Source organism: Bufo bufo, chromosome 7 (assembly GCF_905171765.1).
Source record: "Bufo bufo chromosome 7, aBufBuf1.1, whole genome shotgun sequence".
In the NCBI taxonomy this organism is placed as follows: Eukaryota; Metazoa; Chordata; class Amphibia; order Anura; family Bufonidae; genus Bufo; species Bufo bufo.
The window spans coordinates 108,395,376-108,403,426 of NC_053395.1; positions in this window are offsets into that span (position 1 = coordinate 108,395,376).

Sequence of the window (8,051 nt, forward strand, 5' to 3'; positions counted from 1 at the left end):
AAAAATATATCAATAGTGGTTTACATAGTATAATCCATCGTGTAAATCAATAATAATCATAATCCACACATAGCTGTACCTTAAATTGTGTAAACAAGATACATCATTACAATGTGATATCACCTGTGTGTCTGTGTTCACAATAGTCATAATCAATAAAGTTAAAAAAAACTCACTAGGCGGTGACAGGATTACGGCGCCAAAAGTCTGCGTCCTCACAATCGGACTGCGCATGCCCGGAATCCCAGCAACGTCGCCCACACAGACGCAGCCAAGAGACGTCACACAGGACACGTGAGCAATCACATGACCCATGCGACTATCACGAGACCAGTCCAGGGGCGGCGTCGGGCACCGTCACGCCAGCGGGGAGGGGCAAGCGCCGCCCGGCCAACGAAGCCAGCAATACTGGCGTCGCTGCCCCAGCAACTACAAGCCACCCACCGCAGGCAAAGATGAGCCCAAGCTCGAGAAACAGGGCCGGCGCAGCCAAAATAGAACGGGAGGGGGAGAAGCAAAGGGCACAACATTATAGAAAAGGGGTAAAAAAACAAAACTGACAGATGAATGCATAAAGACACCCTAAACGGTCACTGTATTCAGGTTTAGGAGACAGAGTGATCGTGGTATATAAAGTATATCGGCACTAAAAGGAAACTCCTTCAAGATATGTGCCATACTAATAAAGAGAAAAAGGGGAAAAGAGCCAGTGGTCATGTCATTTCCACGACCATGACCATAGGCCCACAGAGGGTCCGGGGTCAAGGACACGTCCATGTCCAAAAACCCAAACCCAAAATATCCCCCAGAACTCTAAAATTAGATAAATGAAAAAGGCCACCACTCATTAAACAAACAAGCCTATACAGTCGACCATCCTAATTAATAGTATAATTAAGATTTTGCGCCCCATGAATCCCCTCCATCCCTAAATATCAAAGGAGAGACGTAGAATTCCGCGTCCGCCATCCGTAGACACCGCCACAAAAGCATTGATAGAAAAAATCTAGAGAAAAAGAAAAATAGAAAAATGAGTATAAAATTAACTGTGAATCCAGTTATGCTAATTAATTGTATAGTAGATGACACTAATTGAATTCACATATCCAGGGCACAACACGGAGAGGATCAAGAGGGAACCATGAGAAGCCCCATACTAAATCACACTCCACTTAAAATCGACATTGAGGCCACCCGATCTCAGAGTGTTGAGGCGATGGATCCATCTAAGCTCTCTCTGTTTGAGAGCTAATGTCCTATCACCTCCCCTTCTAGACGGAGTTATCTGATCCACTATCATGAATTTTAAATCCTTCTCCCTATGATTGGCCTCAACAAAGTGTTTAGGGACTGGCAGATCTTTCCTTTTTCGTCTGATTGAGAACCGATGATTGTTTAAACGTGTCTTCATGTCGCATGTGGTCTCCCCAACATATAGGAGACCACAAGGACCGGAGAGCACATAAACAACATATGAACTATCACATGTTAAAAAGTGACCAATATCATAATGGCTTCCCGTAACAGAATGAGTGAATCTATCCCCCTTAATCATGTATGAACAGTTCACACAATTAAGGCAAGGATAGGAACCCCTCCTCCGAGAACCAATATGAGTTTGTACCAAAGCTTTAGCTGGAGTATCAGCTAGAGTTGAGCGAACACCTGGATGTTCGGGTTCGAGAAGTTCGGCCGAACTTCCCGGAAATGTTCGAGTTCGGGATCCGAACCCGACCCGAACTTCGTCCCGAACCCGAACCCCATTGAAGTCAATGGGGACCCGAACTTTTGGGCACTAAAAAGGCTGTAAAACAGCCCAGGAAAGAGCTAGAGGGCTGCAAAAGGCAGCAACATGTAGGTAAATCCCCTGAGAACAAATGTGGATAGGGAAATGACCACATTTAGGCCCAGGCACCCAGGCAGAGGAGAGAGGTCCCGTAACAGAGAATCTGGCCTTATGTCAGCACAGAATCTGTCTTCATGTCATAGCAGAGAATCAGGCTTCACGTCACCCACCACTGGAACAGGCCACTGTCACACATTTAGGCCCAGGCACCCAGGCAGAGGAGAGAGGTCCCGTAACAGAGAATCTGGCCTTATGTCAGCGCAGAATCTGTCTTCATGTCATAGCAGAGAATCAGGCATCACGTCACCCACCACTGGAACAGGCCACTGTCACACATTTAGGCCCCGGCACCCAGGCAGAGGAGAGAGGTCCCGTAACAGAGAATCTGGCCTTATGTCAGCACAGAATCTGTCTTCATGTCATAGCAGAGAATCAGGCATCACGTCACCCACCACTGGAACAGGCCACTGTCACACATTTAGGCCCAGGCACCCAGGCAGAGGAGAGAGGTCCCGTAACAGAGAATCTGGCCTTATGTCAGCACAGAATCTGTCTTCATGTCATAGCAGAGAATCAGGCTTCACGTCACCCACCACTGGAACAGGCCACTGTCACACATTTAGGCCCAGGCACCCAGGCAGAGGAGAGAGGTCCCGTAACAGAGAATCTGGCCTTATGTCAGCACAGAATCTGTCTTCATGTCATAGCAGAGAATCAGGCTTCACGTCACCCACCACTGGAACAGGCCACTGTCACACATTTAGGCCCAGGCACCCAGGCAGAGGAGAGAGGTCCCGTAACAGAGAATCTGGCCTTATGTCAGCGCAGAATCTGTCTTCATGTCATAGCAGAGAATCAGGCATCACGTCACCCACCACTGGAACAGGCCACTGTCACACATTTAGGCCCCGTCACCCAGGCAGAGGAGAGAGGTCCCGTAACAGAGAATCTGGCCTTATGTCAGCACAGAATCTGTCTTCATGTCATAGCAGAGAATCAGGCATCACGTCACCCACCACTGGAACAGGCCACTGTCACACATTTAGGCCCAGACACCCAGGCAGAGGAGAGAGGTCCCGTAACAGAGAATCTGGCCTTATGTCAGCACAGAATCTGTCTTCATGTCATAGCAGAGAATCAGGCTTCACGTCACCCACCACTGGAACAGGCCACTGTCACACATTTAGGCCCAGGCACCCAGGCAGAGGAGAGAGGTCCCGTAACAGAGAATCTGGCCTTATGTCAGCACAGAATCTGTCTTCATGTCATGGCAGAGAATCAGGCTTCACGTCACCCACCACTGGAACAGGCCACTGTCACACATTTAGGCCCAGGCACCCAGGCAGAGGAGAGAGGTCCCGTAACAGAGAATCTGGCCTTATGTCAGCGCAGAATCTGTCTTCATGTCATAGCAGAGAATCAGGCATCACGTCACCCACCACTGGAACAGGCCACTGTCACACATTTAGGCCCCGGCACCCAGGCAGAGGAGAGAGGTCCCGTAACAGAGAATCTGGCCTTATGTCAGCACAGAATCTGTCTTCATGTCATAGCAGAGAATCAGGCATCACGTCACCCACCACTGGAACAGGCCACTGTCACACATTTAGGCCCAGGCACCCAGGCAGAGGAGAGAGGTCCCGTAACAGAGAATCTGGCCTTATGTCAGCACAGAATCTGTCTTCATGTCATAGCAGAGAATCAGGCTTCACGTCACCCACCACTGGAACAGGCCACTGTCACACATTTAGGCCCAGGCACCCAGGCAGAGGAGAGAGGTGCCGTAACAGAGAATCTGGCCTTATGTCAGCACAGAATCTGTCTTCATGTCATAGCAGAGAATCAGGCTTCACGTCACCCACCACTGGAACAGGCCACTGTCACACATTTAGGCCCAGGCACCCAGGCAGAGGAGAGAGGTCCCGTAACAGAGAATCTGGCCTTATGTCAGCGCAGAATCTGTCTTCATGTCATAGCAGAGAATCAGGCATCACGTCACCCACCACTGGAACAGGCCACTGTCACACATTTAGGCCCCGTCACCCAGGCAGAGGAGAGAGGTCCCGTAACAGAGAATCTGGCCTTATGTCAGCACAGAATCTGTCTTCATGTCATAGCAGAGAATCAGGCATCACGTCACCCACCACTGGAACAGGCCACTGTCACACATTTAGGCCCAGGCACCCAGGCAGAGGAGAGAGGTCCCGTAACAGAGAATCTGGCCTTATGTCAGCACAGAATCTGTCTTCATGTCATAGCAGAGAATCAGGCATCACGTCACCCACCACTGGAACAGGCCACTGTCACACATTTAGGCCCAGGCACCCAGGCAGAGGAGAGAGGTCCCGTAACAGAGAATCTGGCCTTATGTCAGCGCAGAATCTGTCTTCATGTCATAGCAGAGAATCAGGCATCACGTCACCCACCACTGGAACAGGCCACTGTCGCACATTTAGGCCCCGGCACCCAGGCAGAGGAGAGAGGTCCCGTAACAGAGAATCTGGCCTTATGTCAGCGCAGAATCTGTCTTCATGTCATAGCAGAGAATCAGGCTTCACGTCACCCACCACTGGAACAGGCCACTGTCACACATTTAGGCCCCGGCACCCAGGCAGAGGAGAGAGGTCCCGTAACAGAGAATCTGGCCTTATGTCAGCACAGAATCTGTCTTCATGTCATAGCAGAGAATCAGGCATCACGTCACCCACCACTGGAACAGGCCACTGTCACACATTTAGGCCCAGGCACCCAGGCAGAGGAGAGAGGTCCCGTAACAGAGAATCTGGCCTTATGTCAGCACAGAATCTGTCTTCATGTCATAGCAGAGAATCAGGCTTCACGTCACCCACCACTGGAACAGGCCACTGTCACACATTTAGGCCCAGGCACCCAGGCAGAGGAGAGAGGTCCCGTAACAGAGAATCTGGCCTTATGTCAGCACAGAATCTGTCTTCATGTCATAGCAGAGAATCAGGCTTCACGTCACCCACCACTGGAACAGGCCACTGTCACACATTTAGGCCCAGGCACCCAGGCAGAGGAGAGAGGTCCCGTAACAGAGAATCTGGCCTTATGTCAGCGCAGAATCTGTCTTCATGTAATAGTAGAGAATCAGGCATCACGTCACCCACCACTGGAACAGGCCACTGTCACACATTTAGGCCCAGGCACCCAGGCAGAGGAGAGAGGTCCCGTAACAGAGAATCTGGCCTTATGTCAGCGCAGAATCTGTCTTCATGTCATAGCAGAGAATCAGGCTTCACGTCACCCACCACTGGAACAGGCCACTGTCACACATTTAGGCCCAGGCACCCAGGCAGAGGAGAGAGGTCCCGTAACAGAGAATCTGGCCTTATGTCAGCGCAGAATCTGTATTCACTTCATAGCAGAGAATCAGGCTTCACGTCACCCACCACTGGAACAGGCCACTGTCACACATTTAGGCCCCGGCACCCAGACAGAGGAGAGCGGTCCCGTAACAGAGAATCTGGCCTTATGTCAGCGCAGAATCTGTCTTCATGTCATAGCAGAGAATCAGGCTTCACGTCACCCACCACTGGAACAGGCCACTGTCACACATTTAGGCCCAGGCACCCAGGCAGAGGAGAGAGGTCCCGTAACAGAGAATCTGGCCTTATGTCAGTGCAGAATCTGTATTCATGTCATAGCAGAGAATCAGGCTTCACGTCACCCACCACTGGAACAGGCCACTGTCACACATTTAGGCCCCGGCACCCAGACAGAGGAGAGAGGTCCTGTAACAGAGAATCTGGCCTTATGTCAGCACAGAATCTGTCTTCATGTCATAGCAGAGAATCAGGCATCACGTCACCCACCACTGGAACAGGCCACTGTCACACATTTAGGCCCAGGCACCCAGGCAGAGGAGAGAGGTCCCGTAACAGAGAATCTGGCCTTATGTCAGCACAGAATCTGTCTTCATGTCATAGCAGAGAATCAGGCTTATCGTGACCCACCACTGGAACAGGCCACTGTCACACATTTAGGCCCAGGCACCCAGGCAGAGGAGAGAGGTCCCGTAACAGAGAATCTGGCCTTATGTCAGCGCAGAATCTGTCTTCATGTCATAGCAGAGAATCAGGCATCACGTCACCCACCACTGGAACAGGCCACTGTCACACATTTAGGCCCAGGCACCCAGGCAGAGGAGAGAGGTCCCGTAACAGAGAATCTGGCCTTATGTCAGCGCAGAATCTGTCTTCATGTCATAGCAGAGAATCAGGCATCACGTCACCCACCACTGGAACAAGCCACTGTCACACATTTAGGCCCAGGCACCCAGGCAGAGGAGAGAGGTCCCGTAACAGAGAATCTGGCCTTATGTCAGCACAGAATCTGTCTTCATGTCATAGCAGAGAATCAGGCTTCACATCACCCACCACTGGAACAGGCCACTGTCACACATTTAGGCCCAGGCACCCAGGCAGAGGAGAGAGGTCCCGTAACAGAGAATCTGGCCTTATGTCAGCACAGAATCTGTCTTCATGTCATAGCAGAGAATCAGGCATCACGTCACCCACCACTGGAACAGGCTACTGTCACACATTTAGGCCCAGGCACCCAGGCAGAGGAGAGAGGTCCCGTAACAGAGAATCTGGCCTTATGTCAGCGCAGAATCTGTCTTCATGTCATAGCAGAGAATCAGGCTTCACGTCACCCAACACTGGAACAGGCCACTGTCACACATTTAGGCCCAGGCACCCAGGCAGAGGAGAGAGGTCCCGTAACAGAGAATCTGGCCTTATGTCAGCGCAGAATATGTCTTCATGTCATAGCAGAGAATCAGGCATCACGTCACCCACCACTGGAACAGGCCACTGTCACACATTTAGGCCCAGGCACCCAGGCAGAGGAGAGAGGTCCCGTAACAGAGAATCTGGCCTTATGTCAGCGCAGAATCTGTCTTCATGTCATAGCAGAGAATCAGGCTTCACGTCACCCACCACTGGAACAGGCCACTGTCACACATTTAGGCCCAGGCACCCAGGCAGAGGAGAGAGGTCCCGTAACAGAGAATCTGGCCTTATGTCAGCGCAGAATCTGTATTCATGTCATAGCAGAGAATCAGGCTTCACGTCACCCACCACTGGAACAGGCCACTGTCACACATTTAGGCCCAGGCACCCAGGCAGAGGAGAGAGGTCCCGTAACAGAGAATCTGGCCTTATGTCAGCGCAGAATCTGTATTCACTTCATAGCAGAGAATCAGGCATCACGTCACCCACCACTGGAACAGGCCACTGTCACACATTTAGGCCCCGGCACCCAGACAGAGGAGAGCGGTCCCGTAACAGAGAATCTGGCCTTATGTCAGCGCAGAATCTGTCTTCATGTCATAGCAGAGAATCAGGCTTCACGTCACCCACCACTGGAACAGGCCACTGTCACACATTTAGGCCCAGGCACCCAGGCAGAGGAGAGAGGTCCCGTAACAGAGAATCTGGCCTTATGTCAGTGCAGAATCTGTATTCATGTCATAGCAGAGAATCAGGCTTCACGTCACCCACCACTGGAACAGGCCACTGTCACACATTTAGGCCCCGGCACCCAGACAGAGGAGAGAGGTCCTGTAACAGAGAATCTGGCCTTATGTCAGCACAGAATCTGTCTTCATGTCATAGCAGAGAATCAGGCATCACGTCACCCACCACTGGAACAGGCCACTGTCACACATTTAGGCCCAGGCACCCAGGCAGAGGAGAGAGGTCCCGTAACAGAGAATCTGGCCTTATGTCAGCACAGAATCTGTCTTCATGTCATAGCAGAGAATCAGTCTTCACGTCACCCACCACTGGAACAGGCCACTGTCACACATTTAGGCCCAGGCACCCAGGCAGAGGAGAGAGGTCCCGTAACAGAGAATCTGGCCTTATGTCAGCGCAGAATCTGTCTTCATGTCATAGCAGAGAATCAGGCATCACGTCACCCACCACTGGAACAGGCCACTGTCACACATTTAGGCCCAGGCACCCAGGCAGAGGAGAGAGGTCCCGTGAAAGAGAATCTGGCCTTATGTCAGCGCAGAATCTGTCTTCATGTCATAGCAGAGAATCAGGCATCACGTCACCCACCACTGGAACAGGCCACTGTCACACATTTAGGCCCAGGCACCCAGGCAGAGGAGAGAGGTCCCGTAACAGAGAATCTGGCCTTATGTCAGCACAGAATCTGTCTTCATGTCATA